The sequence below is a fragment of the Podarcis erhardii genome (assembly GCF_964252035.2).
Source record: "Podarcis erhardii genome assembly, chromosome: 3".
NCBI lineage: Eukaryota > Metazoa > Chordata > Lepidosauria > Squamata > Lacertidae > Podarcis > Podarcis erhardii.
This window is the reverse complement of record NC_138507.1, coordinates 86087373-86106358: the sequence shown is the minus strand read 5'-3', so window position 1 is coordinate 86106358 and position 18986 is coordinate 86087373. Positions and strand designations below refer to the sequence as shown.

Sequence of the window (18986 nt, the reverse complement as noted above, 5' to 3'; positions counted from 1 at the left end):
TCGCCTTTCTCTAGATCAGATTCCCTTCTGGGCAGACTTCTGAGGGCCACGTGCCTGTAGTGGGAAGAGGCAAAAGCAGGTAGAGTAATGAATGTGGGTCTTACTTTGGTACAATAGGCTAGTTTCTACACACAAACACGCACACACCCCTCTATCCTCCATCCAGACAAATGAGGCATTATCACAGTTCTAAATGCATGCTTTCCAAACTCTGTCTGCTGCAGTGCGTAGGTGTGTCACACAAATGCTCCTTGCGCTCCTCCCGAGCCTGGAAAGGAGTTAGTTTAACCTCCAGATTGCTAGTAAAACCGAATTACTATGCTGCAAAATGATGCATGTCTAAAAAGTGTGTCACCAACATGAAAAGTTTGAAAAGCTCTGTTCTAACCAGACGAAAACATTTGGGGTACAAAGCAGACCCAGTGAGGGCATGACTTGGGGTGAGTTCCAAGGGCCACAGGGCCGCATTTGGACCTTGTGCCTGAGATTCCCCACTCCTGCTCTATACCCAAGGAAAGGAGAGCTTGATTGGCACATGTCTCGACTGACAGAACAGCCTTTACAGCTGCCAGACTAGGCCCAAAATCACTCAGCAAGCCCCTGACTGGATGGGGTGGGTAGGAATAATTTGGGGGCCTGGTCCAGCCACTTGCTATCTAAACGTTCTGATTTATTATGACACTACTGTTCAAATGCTGTTGTTTTTTTAAAGTTTGATTACTGACACTGAGCTTCCAGCCTAATGATAGTGTTATTTGCTTATTTATAGAAATATTTCTATGTTTCTATGTGCTTTTAGCGCCACCAAATGACTCACATAAAAGTGATTAAAACAACCATGAAAATGCTAATCAAACCAATAACCACAATTACTCAAGAGGAACAGTGCCCTGAAACAGTCAACTCTGAGAGTCAGACAAGATGCAAAGTGTAACAAAAAAAAGGTATGGTGCCTTCCACCTTTCCAAAGACTGGGAGGGCAGGAGCAAGGCAGTCTTCATAGAGGAGGAGGCTCCAGATCTCAGGTGCCCCAACCAAGGCCAATGTACACCTCAGCCCCTCTCAGACGTTAGTGGGATGAATCATTACTGCCACAACACAAAACTGCATGGATTAAGTAATATCGCCGGGGTGTGTGTGCGCTATGTGCACATCTCATACAAAACTGCTTCCAGACACTAAAGGTTCTCACACAAACTGAACAATGTGGGGCTTACTTCTGAGTAGACATGCATAGGATTATGCTGTTAAAGAGTCACCATAGCTACAGAAGCCTTCATGTACTAGTAGTTGCCTTTAATTCCAAGAAGCATTACAAGCACCTTTGGAGAGCTTGATTTGTTACTACTACACAACAACTTACAGTTACTGTTTTTCTTATTGGAGGGAGCCAGGAAGATCCAGTCCCAACTGTTCCCGGTTCTCTCTGCTGTTCATTGTTCTTGTCTACAAATGGGAAGGGAAGAGCAAGGAGAAGCAGCTGCCATTAGGAAGAGCGAGGAAGGGACACAGAGCAAGGAGTTCCTGGGTCCCTTCAGGAAGAAGCAAGGCCAAGTCATTCAACCACTGAGCATGTGGGAGCTGCAAGAAAAGGTCGTCCTAGGCTAGCTCCAGTTTTGCGGTGGCCTGAGCTACCCATTCAGCACTGCAATGATCAGCTTGTTCTAAGCTTGTACTAAGTCACCATGTTCTATTTATTTTTTACATATTATCATCACCTGACCCTAGGTGACAGGCAAATTAGTAGAACAAGCAAAATATAAATCCAAAAATTTAAAATAGAAAGATCTGAACTTGCCCTTTATGCCACGTTCTGGTTGCTGCAATTTTTTCAGTTCCTTCCTCCAAATGAACAGTAACACTGATCTGACTTTCTTCCTGCCAAGCAGCATGTTTAGAAATTTTCAGTCTCTCTGTAAAATATATATCTACAGAGTGGGAAACAGTCACGGGAAAATTAAAACAATATATCAATAAAAACATAATTTTAAAAAATCCTATCCTATATAATCCCATTATTATTAGAAAGGATAGAAATCATGTTTGCTCTGTCTTGTTTAACAATAGCAATCTCATTCTTCGAGCGTCGATCCATGTGCCAGCATCTATGAACAGAAGGGAAGCATCAGCAGACTTGGGGGAATTCCAAGGTTAGCAGGAGTGATATATATTTAAAGCAAAAAACAAAGATGAACCAGAATAAAAACAGCCTGTTTACTGGTCCCAGAATTCTGATTGACAGTTGTCAGGGAGGGGTGGCAAACCAGAAGGGAGGGGGTGGAATGGCGTATACTGTAGGATGGAAATCATGGTTAGCTGGTTGGAAACCTAAATAGGTGCACTTCACATTGCAACCCAAAGGGAGGGATTAGGCCATTTCTTTTTGCAGGACATTCCATTGTTTCAGGGCTACCACAGAAAAGTCCCTGTCACACCAACCCGCAGCACTTCTGGCCCAGCAGAAAGAACAGGGCAAACAAAGAACAGGATCTTTGTAGAAATTCTTTGCAAATATGAGATAATATTACCAGATTAGAAACTGCTACACTGCCACAATGCAATTGTCAGCAAGTCAATTAATGGCTAGCAAATGCCCATGTGAAAAGGTCCTTTTGGTTTTCCAAAACTCCAAGCCCTCCTTAGAATCTTCTGAGCTCAATTTAAAAGAAAGTGTGGTGAGGAAAAATCAATCTCTGAAAATAAAACCAACCTAGATTTCAAACACTCTGACCCTTTTTGCTTAACAAGCCCAAGAGAGGAAAACTAAGTGACTAGGAGACATGGGGAAGATTTATGAGGCGTGAGATAGCACTGGGATTTGTAGAGTCAGAATAAAGTGACCTAAAAAAAAACCCTGAGAAGATTTATACGTGTGGCATGTGGATTCAGCCCCTTATGAGCAGAAGAGGACTAATGGGTCTTGGCTGTTTCTGCTCCTGCACCTCAGTGCCCCACATGTTGAAACAAGGAGGAGCTGGCATGTCAGGCTCACTGAGATATCGCCACCTGATAAGGCTTGGAGTGCAGCAGTAAATGTTATGTTATTATGTACTTTCTAGGGATGTAGATGCCTCTGCTAAACTATGCCTCCCTTCACCAGTTATGCTCGCACTTACGCACTCTTTCTCACACAGAAGAATGCTCATACTCCGGTGGTTTATCAAGAGGTATGAAAGACATGTGGTCGCTCCTTATTGGGATTCTGCTGTGAACATGTTGCATGTCTCCGTTTGGATAAACCATCTTTGACTGGCCTGAGAAGAGACACAGGGGATGCCTTCAGCCTTTCTGGCTGACAAACCCCATCTTTCACACTTGCTCTTATGCAGGTCTTGTGTTAGTAGCATGAGGTCCTTATGCAGCAGAGGAGAGGAACTTTCTTGTAGGAGAAAGCCATACTGTTCTTGCTTAAAATGAAGGAAGATGTAGACTTCGATACTGGAGGAGTGAAGTGCAATGCCTTCAAGGAACTCAATTTATTAAGAGGAGGCGAAGAGGCAACTCCAGAAAATCGATGCCTTCCTAGTGTTTGCCTTGCAGTTATTGTTAGAAGCCCAGATGAATGCATCCATCCTGGAGCACCAAGCCTCCACAAAATATTTGTAAATAACTCTAAAAATGATGCAGAAAGGCAGTTGTGTTGTTTGCTGCAAGTGATATCACACACACAGAACACCCGAAGCTTCTTAATCAGACGACTGATCAGTCTAGCTCAGTATTGTCTACACGGACCGGCAGAGGCTCTCCAGGTTTCTCCAGAGTCTGTGCTTAACTTCAGCATTCCAAAGCAATTTAAGTATGTGCGTTTGCTACATTGTGAGAATGTAGCACAAAAAATGACTAAAAATACTGCAAACAAATAAAAAAAAATACATCAGGAGCATTGTAGGTAATTAACATGGTGGGCAGAAGAACACAGCCACCACATGCAGATGGTGACGCTGCTGCCTGCAGCCAAAAGTTAAGTCTGCCAGGAGGCACCAGTGGAGAAGAAAGCCCACCAGAGAACACTGCTATCTAACCTAGAGCTGGCCCTGGTGGGATCCATGAGATTCCCTTCTAAATCCCCTCATGTTCTTCTGCCTTCCAGATCCTGCAGTGCCCCAGGCTCTCTCTCCAATGTGCTCCAGCCCAGTTCCCTTTTAACAGCAGTCAAAGTAGCCATCAGTAAGCATCCAAAGCCTATAGGGAAACATAGAGTCATCCATCATCCTATAAAGGGAAAGGCGGACTGGTGCAGTTTATATACATGGTGAGAGGTGGCCAGAGGCCTAATGAGGCATGAAATGGGAAATGCTGCTTTAGAGTTTGTCTGACAAGCTTTGATCAAGAATCCTGGATCTCCAGAGAAATTGTAGGGTAACTTTCACCAAGCCGGCACCCTGCATCTGGAGGACATCAGCTCAGCAAAGCCTGCTGAAGAGACCACAGCCATTATTTTTGTGGAGCACACAAGAGGGATAGATTCCCCTCTCCTTGTTCTAATAGCCCTTGAGAAATTTCACTCATGCAACTGAGTTAATAGGCAGGAGGCTCAAGTCCTGTTTCTATTTCCAGCAGGGAATTGCAAAGGGGGGCAGGGAGAGAAACCATTTTATTGCTTCATTAGTTTTCATTTTCTTTTCATTATTCATTAAAATTGCAATTTTTTTGTGTTACATTTGTATTTGTTGTGTTGTTGTTGCTTTACTTTCCTTGGCTCTTTATTGCTGATACCAAAGTGATTTTAGTAGCTGCACCTGGAAGCCGCCATTATATTTTCCCAGAATCCCCTCCAACAACACAATATGGATGGCAGGGGTACTCAACATGGTGCCCTTTAGATGAACATAACATAAGAAGAGCCTGCTGGATCAGGCCAAAGGCCCATCTAGTCCAGCATCCTGTTCTCACGGTGGCCAGATGCCTGAGAGAAACCTTCAAGCAGGAGTCAAGCACAAGAGCACTTTGTCCTCCTGTGATTTCCAGAAACTGGTATTCAGAAGCATTACTGGCACCAACCATGCAAGTAGAGCATAGCAACTGATAGACTTCTCCACAAATTTGTCAAATACTCTTCTAAAGCCATCCACATTAGTGACCATTACTGTCAGCTGCTCTGACTTCTGGAGGAGACAGGAGAATGGCTCTGCTCCCCTTGAAATCCAAGACTGATCTTGACAGAGAAAAACAAGTTTTTTCACACCATTATGCATCTCCAAGGTGAGATGTGCAAGTTTCAAAAACATGTGCAGCTCGCACTTCATGAAAAGAGGAGCCATGAACAGCTCACACATGTTCCATCACTACAAATTCAAAATATCAAAAACCACTTCATGGACAATGTGCTCTGATGAGTGAATCTCACAAAACAGATAGTGCAAGCAAGGCATCTGATGTGTAAACTGGCCCTATCTGAGAGTATTCCACATGCACAGTTTTCACTGTTTTCCAGAGTAGCATCATCAGATTCTCCACAAAGACGGCAGCTCCATTTCCCCACAGCACCATGACTGGGCAGAGTTGTTAAAAGGGGCCAGGCCTCAGGGAACAGAAGACGCACTAGACTGGGAGAGAAAAGCCAACCAAATGAAGGAGGGCACACAAAGGGTGATCAAGATGACAACGTACCACAGACGCTTGCCTTGGGGAGATCAATAAAAGGAGGTCTCTGCGGCAAATGCTCATCGATGGCATTTTTAACTCAAAAGCTAAAACAACAGAAAACTGGGGGAAATGAGGTTTCCCTCTTGAAACTCTGCGCACAACAACCACCTCAGCAGCTCAGAGCATGCCTTATCTGAGAGAGATATATATACAAAATAAACTGAATGCAAAGACTGGTGCAGCATCTGAGAAGAGGAAGAGGGGGACCTGAAACTGCCCCACCACAGTTCAAGGAGGGTATCAACACAACAACAAACTGGAATGGGTCCAAAGGAGGGCAGTAAAGTTGATGAGGGGCCCAGAGACCAAGTCCTACAAGGAAGGTTGAAAGCGTTGGGTATGTTGAGACTGGAGACTGAGACAATGAAGAAATCCCTGCAAACGTCTGAAGGGCTGTCACATATATGATGAAGAAAGAACACTTGTTTTCTTTCACTATGGAGCCCAGAGGGTAGGCTCCTACTAATGGGTTATCACTGTCAATTTATTTATACAGTGGTACCTCGGGTTACAGATGCTTCAGGTTACAGATGCTTCAGGTTACAGACTCCGCTAACCCAGAAATAGTACCTCGGGTTAATAACTTTGCTTCAGGATGAGAACAAAAATCGTGCGGCAGCGGGAGGCCCCATTAGCTAAAGTAGTGCTTCAGGTTAAGAACAGTTTCAGGTTAAGAATGGACCTCCAGAACGAATTAAGTTCTTAACCTGAGGTACCACTATACATTGGATTTTCTACAAGGAAAGCTGCGCTCAAAGTAGCTCACACAAAAATCAAAGAATAACTACAGTAATACAATAACAATACCTAATAAGACATACAAAATCTGTGCAGAGTAACACTAGAAAACCAACAGTTCCTTTAACACAGATAAACTTTTGAGTAAACATACAGCTTACCAATAGGCCAAGTCAAAGTATGCATTAAGCAACTCCCTCATGAAGGGCTGGAGGTTGGAGAAGGTAGGTGGAAAAAGCCACCCCCTGCTGGCCTACACAATTGTCGAGGGAAAGGGTTTAAGATTAAATATGAGGAAACACTTGGTGGTGGTACAAGTTGTTTGACACGCTGCCTTGAAATGTGGTGGTTCCTCCTTTGTCAGATGTTTTTATGGGAGGCTGGATGGCTGCCAACCAGGGATGCTTTATCAGTGGGTTTCCTGAATGAGCCAAGGGTTGGGAATGTTTAGAGGGGCATACCTAATGTGGAGCCCTCCAAATCTTGTGGACTGCAATTCCCATTATTCCAAATGACTGTGCTGTCTGGAGCTGATAGGAATTGTAGTCCAAACATCTGGAGAGCTATCAACCCCTGGCAAACAGCACTGCTCCTAACAGATTCCAAGCCTCTGCTTTGGTGGGTGGACATACCATGTTTGGTTTGCAGTGCTGCAAAAGGGTTGAGTTTACATTTCAGGAAAACTTGCTGGTGCTGTAGGAATGGTTGTATGATGGGACTTGCAGTCTAGCAACAACTGAAAAGGAAAAGGTTCTCCCCTCCACAGCCCTAGACCCAGTCCCCTTCCAACACCACCTTCTCCTCCTCATGTTCTTAAACACAAAGCAAACAGTCATTCTTTGCCTGCTATGTTGTCAGCTTGACAAAGTGTAAAATCTCCTTCCTGGGCCTAGGAATTCAGTTTAAGACAGCTATAATGTTACCACTATATAACTACCAACAGTTCTCCAGCTCTAATGCAAGAATACTTTTCCCTTTGTGCCACATCGATATAGCCTTGCGCCTTCAAGTTGGACTCTTAATGTGCTGATCCCGTTTTAATTGAGCACTCAACCTCTGTGGTTTGCTGCTTCTTCCACACCACCTCCTGGATGAGTCCCTTTCGCCCAATCGTGTTTGGCATACAGGTGCAGCCTGTTGCTCCCTTGCCAGCTCCAGAAAAGGTCTCTGCCAGAACGGGCTTGGCTTCCTACCTTACAAAGATCGATTAGCCCACATCAGCTAGTAGCAGCCTGTGAGTGTTTCTGTGCTCCGTAGATGGATGCCAATTGCAATCACAGCAAGAATTCCACATGTCTCAGGCACTCGCTGACATTTCCCAAGGAAGAAGCTTGGAATGTCTCACAGTGTCACCATTAATATTTATGCTACATCTGTGGCTCAACATCTGATCTTGGCAAGTGAGGCAGTGAAGGAGCAAAAAAACCCAAAACAAGACAAGAACTGCCTGGCAACAAATATACTCCTGCACCACAACGGAACCTTGTTTCACACACCTCACATATAAATTCCTGTCTTAAGATAACCAGCAAAACATCAAGGTTAAGAGCATAAGACATGAATTAGAAAGACTCTGGCTTAAATCACAAACCCTTTGGGTATCCAGGGGAAAGCCTTGATCTCTAAGCAATTTGGAGAGGTTATTTTGGAGCAACTCATAATCCCTCTTTGTTTTAACCACCTCGAACAATTTGACATCATCAGCAAACCTGGCTACCTCATTAATCACTCCTAACCTGCCAACATATTAATATAGTCATTTTCCAAAATATTCCAACACCCTGATTACTACAACGGTCCAAAAGGGAGGACATTTGTAATTCTCGCTCAGAATTAAGGTCACACACACACCCCATACATTTAAAGCACTATGACGTTGCTTTAAACAGTCATTGCTTCCAACAAAGACTCCTGGGAACTGTAATGTGTTAAGGAGGCTGCTGCCATGTTCGGCTCCACTCCTGGCTCCCCCGATGTCCTGACGTCACAGATATGGCATCCGCACCCCCGTTCTCCTTTGGAAGCTGGCACCTCTGCATGCATCCCTCAGCCATGTGGACTGTGCATCAAAGAGCACCCAAAGACTACCTTGTAATAATGACCAGCATTTCTGTGCCAAGCAGCCCAAGGTACAGGCTGGGGGGGGGGGTGTTCAGCTACAGAAGCTGGATCTATTGGAGACAAAGTCTTTAAGATGCAGATAAGTTTGCCTGGCTCATTGATTTCTGCAGCTTTCTTGACACACTATCCTTTTTAGTAAAAGTGCCTTGATGCTCTTGATCAGAGTCAAGACAAAGCAGGATGTTGGAATTCACCCTCCCTTGCATGTATCATTGTTATTAGTGTCCTGTGAGTCTCCCACAGAACCCCTGCACTTATCTGCTTGCATGGACATTTTCCATGCAAAGCCCTGCCAGCATGTACATTGCTCTTAATGGCACTTTCCACGGTTTTCCCTCAGGGCTGGCTCAGGAAATTTTCCTGTCTGAGGCAAAGGACAAGGTGGCACCTCTCCACTTCACATACAGAAATCCACCAGATTGGCACCTCAGGGTCACAGCTACAACATATAGTTAAAGCACTCTTATAGCACTTTCACAGCAGTGGCAATTGCTAAAGGTGCTGGGAAATGCAGCACTGTGAGGTTTCTTTTAACAATTCTCAGCAATGAACTACAGTTCCCAGAACTCCTTGGAGAAAGTCATGACTGTTGGTCTAAGAGTTTTTTAAATGCATAGTGTGGATGTGACCCAACAGTGGAGATGAGGCAATGTCCTCTACAATGTCTGAAGGCAAGAGGCTACTGGAGGAAAACAGGTGGGCCATGCGGCATAGACAGCTCCATCCTCCATCACCTCACTGATGCTTCCCTAACTTCTGCCACCTGAGGCAGCTGCCTCACTGCCTAAGGATAGGGCCGTCCCTGCTGTTCTTCTGGAATCAGCTTTTCCTCGGTTCTCATCCCAATTCTAACTGTATTGTTCTTCTAGTCCGGCCAATGTCCTACATGTTCAAACAACTTTTTCTCAGAAGACTCCAATTTCAGGAATCAAGCTGGCTGAATCTCTCTCTCTTCTCTTTCCCCTTGCAGGAGCTGACAGCATAGTTATAAAAATGAAACATTCTTAAAATAACATGCAGCATTGAGCAACTTCATTGGCCACCACCCCTCCCTCTCAATGCTTCTTGCAGCCTGCACCAGCCTTGTCAGCCTTCCTCAGGACTGTCTTCATGATTTATGGTGTTAATAACCCAGCCTGAATCTAGCCAGACCCCTGGGGCTCATAACCAGCCGCACACATTGTGTAGCACACGCCAGTGTGGTACAAGTGGAGCTCTGCTGCAGGACAGGTCTCTATCCCCACCTCGTTCCCCACAAGGAGGCTGTCTCAAGAGACATTTTGGGAGATGCTTTACATCTTAATAGTCCTGGTATGTGGATCTTTGGTGGCACATGAGTGAAGGATGGTATATTTGTGGAGAGATCCAATCACTTCTTGGCTACATTCAAAGACGGATACACTCTCATTTCAGAAGTTGAATAGCACTAATACTCTCCAATGTTCTTCCCTTCAATTCACTAAAGATATGAAGAAAGTATAATTTTGCCTCACCATCAAGTGCAGGTAACTTGTTTTGCTAGTGGGAATGTAATGGGAACAGCAGTTTAAGGAATGAATTCAACATGAGCAGCACTCTCCTTCCTACTTGACCAAACATGTTAGTTCTGTGCAAGAGAATAGACAAAATGTTAGGCATTCATTTGTCCAGTTGTGTATACTTGACAGTAGCAAATTGGAATGCCAGATAAATATAAGGCACAGTATTAGTCACCTGACCTCCCCTTAATTGATTGTACTAAAGCATTGGTTTGGTTAGAAGATGCAACTTGTATAAACTCCAAAAAGTACTGCCACTCCCAATATGGCAATATGCTTAGTACTGCACCATTTGATGAATTCATGCTCTAGCGAGTTGTGTCCTTGTCCTATTGACATATTCTTCCTTCAAAACCAGCATTAAGAAAACAGTAAAGTAATTCTACAACATCCTATAATAATAATTGACAGAGCTGGTACTAAGGTTGTAAATTTTGCATCCACAGTGACTGTCAACTTGAGGAAGAACTAAACACTCACGGACTTCCGGGTTAGCGCGAACGGCTAATGGCGGATTCCCTCCGAGCTCCGGAGGGAATCGGCTCTGCTGAAGACGGGTCTTGCCGTGCCGGCAACACGGGGACCCTCAGAAACCGCAGGCGCGGAAGCCTGCGGACCTGGTGACTCGGTGGGCACCTTAAGCGCCCTCCCCGACCCACGAAGAGCCTTTATAAAGGCTACGGAGAGGGTACGGAGAGTGGCGTGGTGCTGAGAGTAGACCGCTACTTCAGTGGAGCGAAGCCGCAAGCCATGGCCGAAGAGCGCTGACTTTCTTCCCAAAATTTGGACTGGATAACAAAGGACCCGTGAGTAGTGGAATTTGGACTTTAAAAATTTTATCCTGTGAATTCGGCACGATCGGGGGATGTGTTAAAGGGAAGTCCGCACCCCCTCTACTTATAGACGATTTAAAGCAAGGAACGGAGAATTAAGGCGGAATGAATACTGTTTTGATGATTTAAAAGTTTTTCACAAATTTGATAGAAGAAGATTTTGTGCTGGAGAGAAAGGAACTTTGTGTGTAATCCCCCCCAAAAACCCGGGAGTGTCCTATTTGGGTGCCGGAGGAAGAAGTGAAAGGAGTTTGACAGCTGTCAAAGAAGCTGTCAAACGGGCGGACAAAGTAAAGAATTTTGTTATTTAACAACTCTTTGAATTAAAGGTGATACATTTGAACTGAGGCGATTGGAAACAAAGTATTGATAATAACAAAGTAACAGATTATTGGAAAAGGACTACTAAATAACTGAAAGCCCCCTAGGGGGAATTAGTGACATTACAATGGCTGCAGAGGGAAAATTACTGGCGGAGATAGAAAAAATGTTCTTTCTCGTGGGAATCCTGCAAGAGCAGAGTATGGCTCTGAATAAAGTTTTTATGACCTTGAATTCTGAAACAAACAACTCTGCTGAATGCACAAAGGAGATGTATGATAAAAACTCTGCAGCTGAGCAGGAAGAGATGCCTTTGGAATTGACAGAGAAGAAAGAAGGAGTTCAGACACTACAAGTGGAAAATATCAACCAGGAATCTGCATTGTTAGAGTATGAGCAAGAAGACCTTTGGATTACAAACCTGCGAAAGATGAGAAAGAAGAAGAGGGAAGTCCCTGGAGTACTTGGAATATTAAAACTAAAAAGAATAAAGCAACATGATTGGGACTTTCCTCTTGAGTATGGAAAACTAGATGGTCCTTCGCAGCAAACACTTTTTAACATTCTGGATGAAAGAAAATATGATGTGACTCTGACTGAACTCCTTCGGGGTCTTAGGACCAACAAAGAGGATTACCAATATAGTTGGCAGAGAGGGACTGACAGAGAATCAGACGCCTCGGACGTGAGGAATCCGGGCTAAGAACTATTTTTTGTATGTTTTTTGGACATTTGTCTGGGAAGGGACAGAAACCGGGGCGGGGGGGGGAGAGAGAATAGAATTATAAAATGTTATGATTTGTTTTATTTGGTCAATGTGACCTATAATTAATATAATAAAGGGAAAATTTGTGGAAGGGAAGTTAGATCGACCTTAAAAAAAAAAGAAATTAATGATTATAAGAGAATTGGATAAGTTGAATATAGATAAACAAAAAGAATTTAATTTTTAAAAGCAATATGAATATGTTTAAGAGGTTAGGTAAGAACTTGCTGAATTAATTATTGGAACTGGGATGTAAGAGGAGGGGGTGGGGGGAAGTCAATGAAAGTGGGTAAAGAAAATTAGGGTATGTAATTGTATTTGTGTGTTTTTGTCTTTGTGTGTGTGTTTGTTGTTATAAAATGTAAAAACCCAATAAAAATTATTTAAAAAAAAAAAAAGAACTAAACACTCACATCAGGAATGTCTTGAGGTACGAAAGTAGTTATCAGGACAAAGATGCTGATCTACCAGGCCTCCCTTCTTGGCACCTTACTACATAGCACTTGACTACATAACACCGGTCCTGAAAGACCTACATTGGCTCCCAGTACGTTTCCAAGCACAATTCAAAGTGTTGGTGGTGACCTTTAAAGCCCTAAACGGCCTCGGCCCAGTATACATGAAGGAGCATCTCCACCCCCATCATACAGCCCGGAGACTGAGGTCCAGTGCCGAGGACCTTCTGGTGGTTCCCTCACTGCAAGAAGTGAGGTTATAGGGAACCAGGTAAAGGGCCTTCTTGGTAGCACCAGATGTCAAGGAAATAAACAATTACCGGTATCTGACTTTTAGAAGGCATCTGAAGGCAGCCCTGTTTAGGGAAATTTTTAATATTTGATGTTGTTGTTATTGGTGTTCTGTTGGGAGCTGCCCAGAGTGGCTGGGAAAACCCAGCCAGATGGGCAGAGTATAAATAATATATTATTATTATTATTATTATTATTATTATTATTATTATTATTGCAGCAGCTGACTTGGATCACTCTAGTTGCTTCCATCTCCATTGTTTGCGTTGACACTTCTGAATAAGAGATGGTGGCTATAGGCTTATCTCACAAAGGCTACTACAGCAAGCCTCCTTTATCTTCTCAGAGAATGCTGAGTTGACATGGGCATGTGCACAGCATGGAAGATGACCACATACCAATGGACATAATCTATGGCAAGATAGGCAAATGGTTCAAGATGCAGAGATCAGTCAGTACTTCCATAAAATGATGGTACATGAACCAAGAGACTCTGAGATGAATTCCATCTAGTATAGAAGCAGATGATCATTCACTATTTATTCACAAAGGGATACAGATATTATTTGATTTATTAGATTTTTATATATACTTGAAAAGTTTCAAAGCTATTTACGGTGTATGTACTCTATGGAGTGATGGGTTGGGAGGTCTGTATAGAAACAATGTATGATGAAAAACGTGTGATGTATAAATAGCAACTGGAAAATGCATAAATAAAAATAAAATGGAATAAAACATAATAAAACTGTATTAAACAATATGCAATATCAATACAATAATGAAAATATACACTAAATCACAGATTAAGAACACTGTGGTACCTGTACTAAGTCAGACTGATCTTATGACAATGAACAATTGCCAGCCAGTGACACTGTCAGCCCCCTCTTTCTCCCACAGCACATTGGTGTACATAAAAACCTATAATGAGTCAACCCACATAGAATTAGGGTTTTAAGAAGGCACCATCACCACCTCTTCTCTGTCCCCTGTTGAGCATTTAATTTGCATGAGACTTGCTTGCCAGAGTTCATCATCACTATTGATCATCACTACAGTTTTTATTATCATCCTCCATATAATCCAGGAATAACCTTATTCAGCTTAACATGCTTATACCTAAATCAAGAGTGGGGAAACTGATCTTCCAGATGCTGTTGAATTCCAACTCCCATCAGCTCCAGTAAACATGGCCAAAAATCAGGGATCCTGGAAGCTGTAGTTCAACTACATCTGGAAGGTATCATATTGGCTAAAGATGATCTAAGCTATATATGAAGCCCCAGACACCCACTCTTGGCCTCACTGCAGATGCCATCATAAAGTTTCCCGTTTGTCTAGTCTATCTCAGTTCCCCAAAACAATCCTGCCCAAGTGACCCTGTCAAGGTCACACACATTTATTCTAGAAGCACCTACCAGTCCATATAATATTGGCTGGCTACTGGCCCTCTCAGTTTTGTTTGAAGCACTATTACTGAATTATAAAGTGTGCATTTGGAAAGTAATATTTTGTGTAATATAATGGAAAATAATGCTGGATTTTGTTACTGCATTGAATCCTAGAGAAGGCGAGATTCAGAACAAGGGGAAATTATTTTACTATGCAGGCTGAGAGATAACTGCACTTTACGAATACAACATTAATACAGCAGAATGTGAAAGAGTTACTTAGATTAACAGAGAACATTGGAACAGGAACAATGGATATAAAGTGCCCATTAATTTAGGCTGGCGATTAGAAGGAAACGTCTAACTGTTAGAGTGAATTTTCAGAATAATCTCCCTAGAACAGCCACAAGAGCTAAAACATTTTATTAGTTTTTAAACTGAGCACAATAAATTCATGGATGGTATTTTATGACTCTTTAAAACTGTGTGGCCTTTGTTTTCATCAGAGTTAAGCACAACTAACTTTCTCTAGATCAAAACCATCATCCACAGCCATTCTCTTGATTGCAGTAACAGGCAAAAGCGGCCACGGCAATTACAAAAATTGCTGTAGACTATATCTGTAATTGGCTAGTACACACATTACATTTGCAACTTAAGTGTGTCTCGGAGAACAGTCCTGCCTGTTTATGTGTACAAAATGTGGGATAACCAGCCTCATATAACAGACATGCTCATGTCTAATACACGAAGGGGTTAATACCATAGAGTAAGCTGTCCTGCCAGGTTTAGTTATGTCCACTTTCCCTCACCTTGGGAAGGATTTTGTAATCAACCCCTTGTTTTAACTAAGCTAAATTTTATTGCCTGTGCAATTTTCTGCAGTGCATGAATCTGACCTTTAGAGTTTGCAAGTAAACCATTTTTTAACTTAAACTTGGAAGTAAAACATTTCCACACTTAACTTTACTGCATATTTTGTGATTTTAAATCTGCTAGGGTTTTCTCAATAAAGAGTACTTGCCCCAAACCTGGGTCTTGGCATCCATGAATTCTCCTGTTTATATGCTTATTTTTCATTCCATCAACACAAAAAGGGCGCATTCATACCCATCATTTTCAAGTGAATGTGTGCACAAACCACCACAGGTCAAACTCCACAGAAAGAACCTCCCACCACCTCAGGCATAAAGGGCAGAATTCACCTAACCAGCCACGTCAGCAGAAGGACTTCCACCTGCCCTCTGCTCCCTCTGCACCATCAGCCCCAAAATTGGCTCAGGGGTGTCGGAGGAACCCCCAGAACAGCATGGGGAAGAGAGGAGGGGGTATTTTTCCAGCTAGCAAGATGCAATGCTTGTGCAGAGTGAATTGTTGCAAAAGCACAACATTGAATTCCACCCAAGATGTTTTGCACATTCAGCTGCAAGTTATCAGGTGTTGACGATCAAGCGAAGTGCATGTGTGAACCTGTCTCTCAGCCTTTCAAAACAAAGATTCATAATATTTAAACCTTTTTATATGAATAAACCATTGGAAAGGTTATACACTTGCCCTTCAAAAAGGTACCCATCTGGTACCCATCAGCCACAGCAACTGGCATGCTCTACACAGCTAACAGCTTGACTCAGTAACAACATCAAGAGTAATTTCATGACAACTGTTATCATCAACTTAGCCTGTGATCTCATCCTCCTGGGCTCCATCACTCTGTAGCTCTGTGCAGCTTCTTACAAAACTGGGGGAGCTGAAAAGGGCAACAAGATAGTCTATTCCTGCCCCCGGAAGATGGGTAAGGCCATATTATAGGATGCTAGAGGGTTTCATTATACAGTCTCTTTTCTCTCTGCTATTTAAGAGGCAAAGGGCTGCCCCTCCCCTGCTAGAGACGGGGAAGGGATAAACGAATGAAGGATGGCATGGTCAAGGATTCAACCTTGTTATCCAATTCGAAATGCAGCCAAATGAGATAATTATGGTGAGATATTGATTCTCAGCAACATGCCCAATGAATGCCAAAGCAATAACTCTCAGCTCAATCACAGGCGCTTCCTGAGCCTTACACTAACCAGAGGAATATGTCTGCCTGCCTGACTTTGTACCATGAGCAACAAACAGCAGGTAAAGAGTCTTGGATGCTGGCCTATCCCTCTAATTCCCAGAAGCCATGTCTCAACAATCCTTTGCTAAAGTTGTTGCATTCAGCTCTCACTTGCAGTGCTGCCCATCACAATGGTGGTGGTAGCAATACAAAAGGAACAGAGGCGCTTTCATGTGAAAACCCACTCTTTACTGCTGAATCAGAGCAAATGGCAATCCATGGAATACCCAAGTTGCCATTGGTTGTGCTTCAGCCTTAAAGAGCTGATTTTTACAGGGAAGCTCTGGGGCAGAAAAAAGAGCGCTCAGACACGGAGCTTTAAAGTGCAGGTCTGTGCCTGGAAAGTGTGGGGCAAAAGTGTGGGCAAGCCCTGCGCTGAATTAAGTCTCTTGACTTGCGACTCCAGAGCTTTCCCAAAGATTGCTCTTGCAGTTTTGGGCAGATTGTTATGCATTGTCTCGCAGTGCTTAGTGCTAAAATTTGTTCTCACATAAATAGAAACAAATGATCCATTTACAAATTATCTACATACAAAATATGTGCATGGAGGGCCCTTAAGTGGGGGATGGGTAGAAATGCATTCAGTTCGCATCTTAATGCAAACCCACTCAAGTGACAATTCTTGAACTATTATGCAAACCGAAGCCCAGTTACTTCTCAAAAAAATGCACTTCTCTGGATTTTCTAATGCAGTTCTTCAACCAAAATATGTGCACAAAAAGGAAGGGGAAATTAGGGGAAAGGGCACACAAAAATGCATGTTTTGATGAAAATAAAATAGAAAAATACATTACAGGAAATTGCTTGAAGTACATGCACTGCATACAAAAACAGTTATCTTAGGAGAAATGCCAATGAAGTGATTGAGTTTTTGTGCAGAGTTAAAAAACAGGAAAAAAACACCCTGATGTGGTCATGGAACAAGCTGAATTTAAGACCAAAAAAAAAGGAGTTGAGAAAAAGCAAAATTAACCATTCCTACCTTCAAGTGCTGGTACTGGTATGCTATATGCAAAAGAACCTGGTCACACTCTTCGCACAACCACCTTCTGAGATATAGTATCCTGTGGGTTTGGAGAGGGTACTCACTGTGTGAGGAAACCTTGCAAGGGTCCTTCTCCAATTCCAGGAAGCAGCAGGAGCCAGTTAATCTGTTAACTTCAACAGATTAACACTCAACAGCAGCTGTGGCCTGCTACAAAAGAAAGGTGAAGGTTCCAATCAGTTCCCCTTTAACTATGGAAGGAACCATACCCAGAAAGGGGAGCGGCATTTCTATTACAGACCAGATATGTCTATTAAAGCAACAGTCCTATGTTGCATTCATCAACCTTTGCAATAACTGTTACTGACTCAAAAATGACAAATATATGTATTGCTGAAAATACTTTTATTACAGTGGTACCTCGGGTTAAGAACCTAATTCGTTCTGGAGGTCCGTTCTTAACCTGAAACTGTTCTTAACCTGAGGTACCACTTTAGCTGATGGGGCCTCCCTCTGCTGCTGCCACGCTATTTCTGTTCTCATCCTGAAGCAAACCCAAGGTATTATTTCTGGGTTAGCGGAGTCTGTAACCTGAAGCGTCTGTAACCTGAAGCGTCTGTAACCCGAGGTACCACTGTATTCCGTATATAGTGTGTGTGTGCACGCACACACAAAGGAAGAGGAAGAGGAAGAAGCAGAAGAGACAGTCCACACTCACTATATGAGATAACTCACTATTTCCATTTTACAGCTGCAAGCTGGGAAACAGAGAGGCCCAATGCCATCACTACATCCAAGACTAACAGATATTTGAACTTTGAACTTCCTCTAGCATTCTATCTTCTGGACACGCCAGCTTTTTGCATCCTTATCCCAGCTTCTGACTCTGTCCAGTTTCACTTATTTGACCCAAAAATCTAATTTAAAGTGGAACTATTCAACAGCGACTAGTTAGGACTTGAGTGACCCTGTGCACATTCAGATTGGTGAAGGAGCAAGTATTTTACAACATGGACACAAAGTCAACATACCAAAGTGCAGGAATTCTTATTTTGGTGTAGTATGATTAGAGTGTCAGGCTGGGACTGGGGAAACTTCAGTTCAACCCCACCCAAACACACACACTGTTAGCCATGAAGCTTACTGGGTAATTGTGGTCTAGTCCAAGAGTGGCAAGCCAGTGGTCCTCTAGATGCTGTTGGGCTAAGATTCCCATCAGCCCCAACGATGGGAGTTGGAATCCAATAGCATGCTTATGTTTTTGCCATCCGTGGTCTAATCATTACCCCTCAGCTGAACCTCCCAGGATTGTTATGAGGATTAAATGGGTGAGGGGAGATCCCTGTATACAGCTTTCAGTTGCATGGAAGAAAGGTGGACTAGAAATATAATAAAGATAATACACACATTATCTATAGAGTGCTGTCGAGCAGAAGCAGTGAAGCAAGACACAGCCATTATGTGTGAAGGCAGCACAGGTAAAAAGCTTTCAGATGAAGAATGTTCCTTAAAATGCAGGAGTTGTTGCAATTTTACTGCAAATTGTACATTAAGCCAGTCACTTCATGTAGCCAGGTCTCCTGCTTATTCTCAAACAAAGCAAAAACAAAAGAACATTTAGAGAGGTTTACTCCTCCAAACAGTTTGGTCCCAACCACACTTCACAATAAAGTCTCCCATCAGGCCATTGAAAACTCTGACTGATTATTATTTGAAATCTGACGCCTCCAAAAGCAAGTTACAAACTCTTCACCAATGGAGAAAATATTTGTTTCGTTTACTCTAATTTTATTAGAT

General features: G+C 42.9%; 1 long non-coding RNA gene across 2 annotated transcripts in view; it reads right to left on the bottom strand.

Moving 5' to 3' along the window:
* The window catches only part of LOC309337614, a 104397-nt gene that overhangs the window by 13153 nt on the left and 72258 nt on the right, over positions 1-18986 (bottom strand). For both annotated transcript variants that reach the window (XR_014154439.1, XR_014154440.1), the window contains exon 3: positions 1364-1446. This is a non-coding gene — a long non-coding RNA (uncharacterized lncRNA). The remainder of the gene's footprint in view (positions 1-1363; positions 1447-18986) is intronic.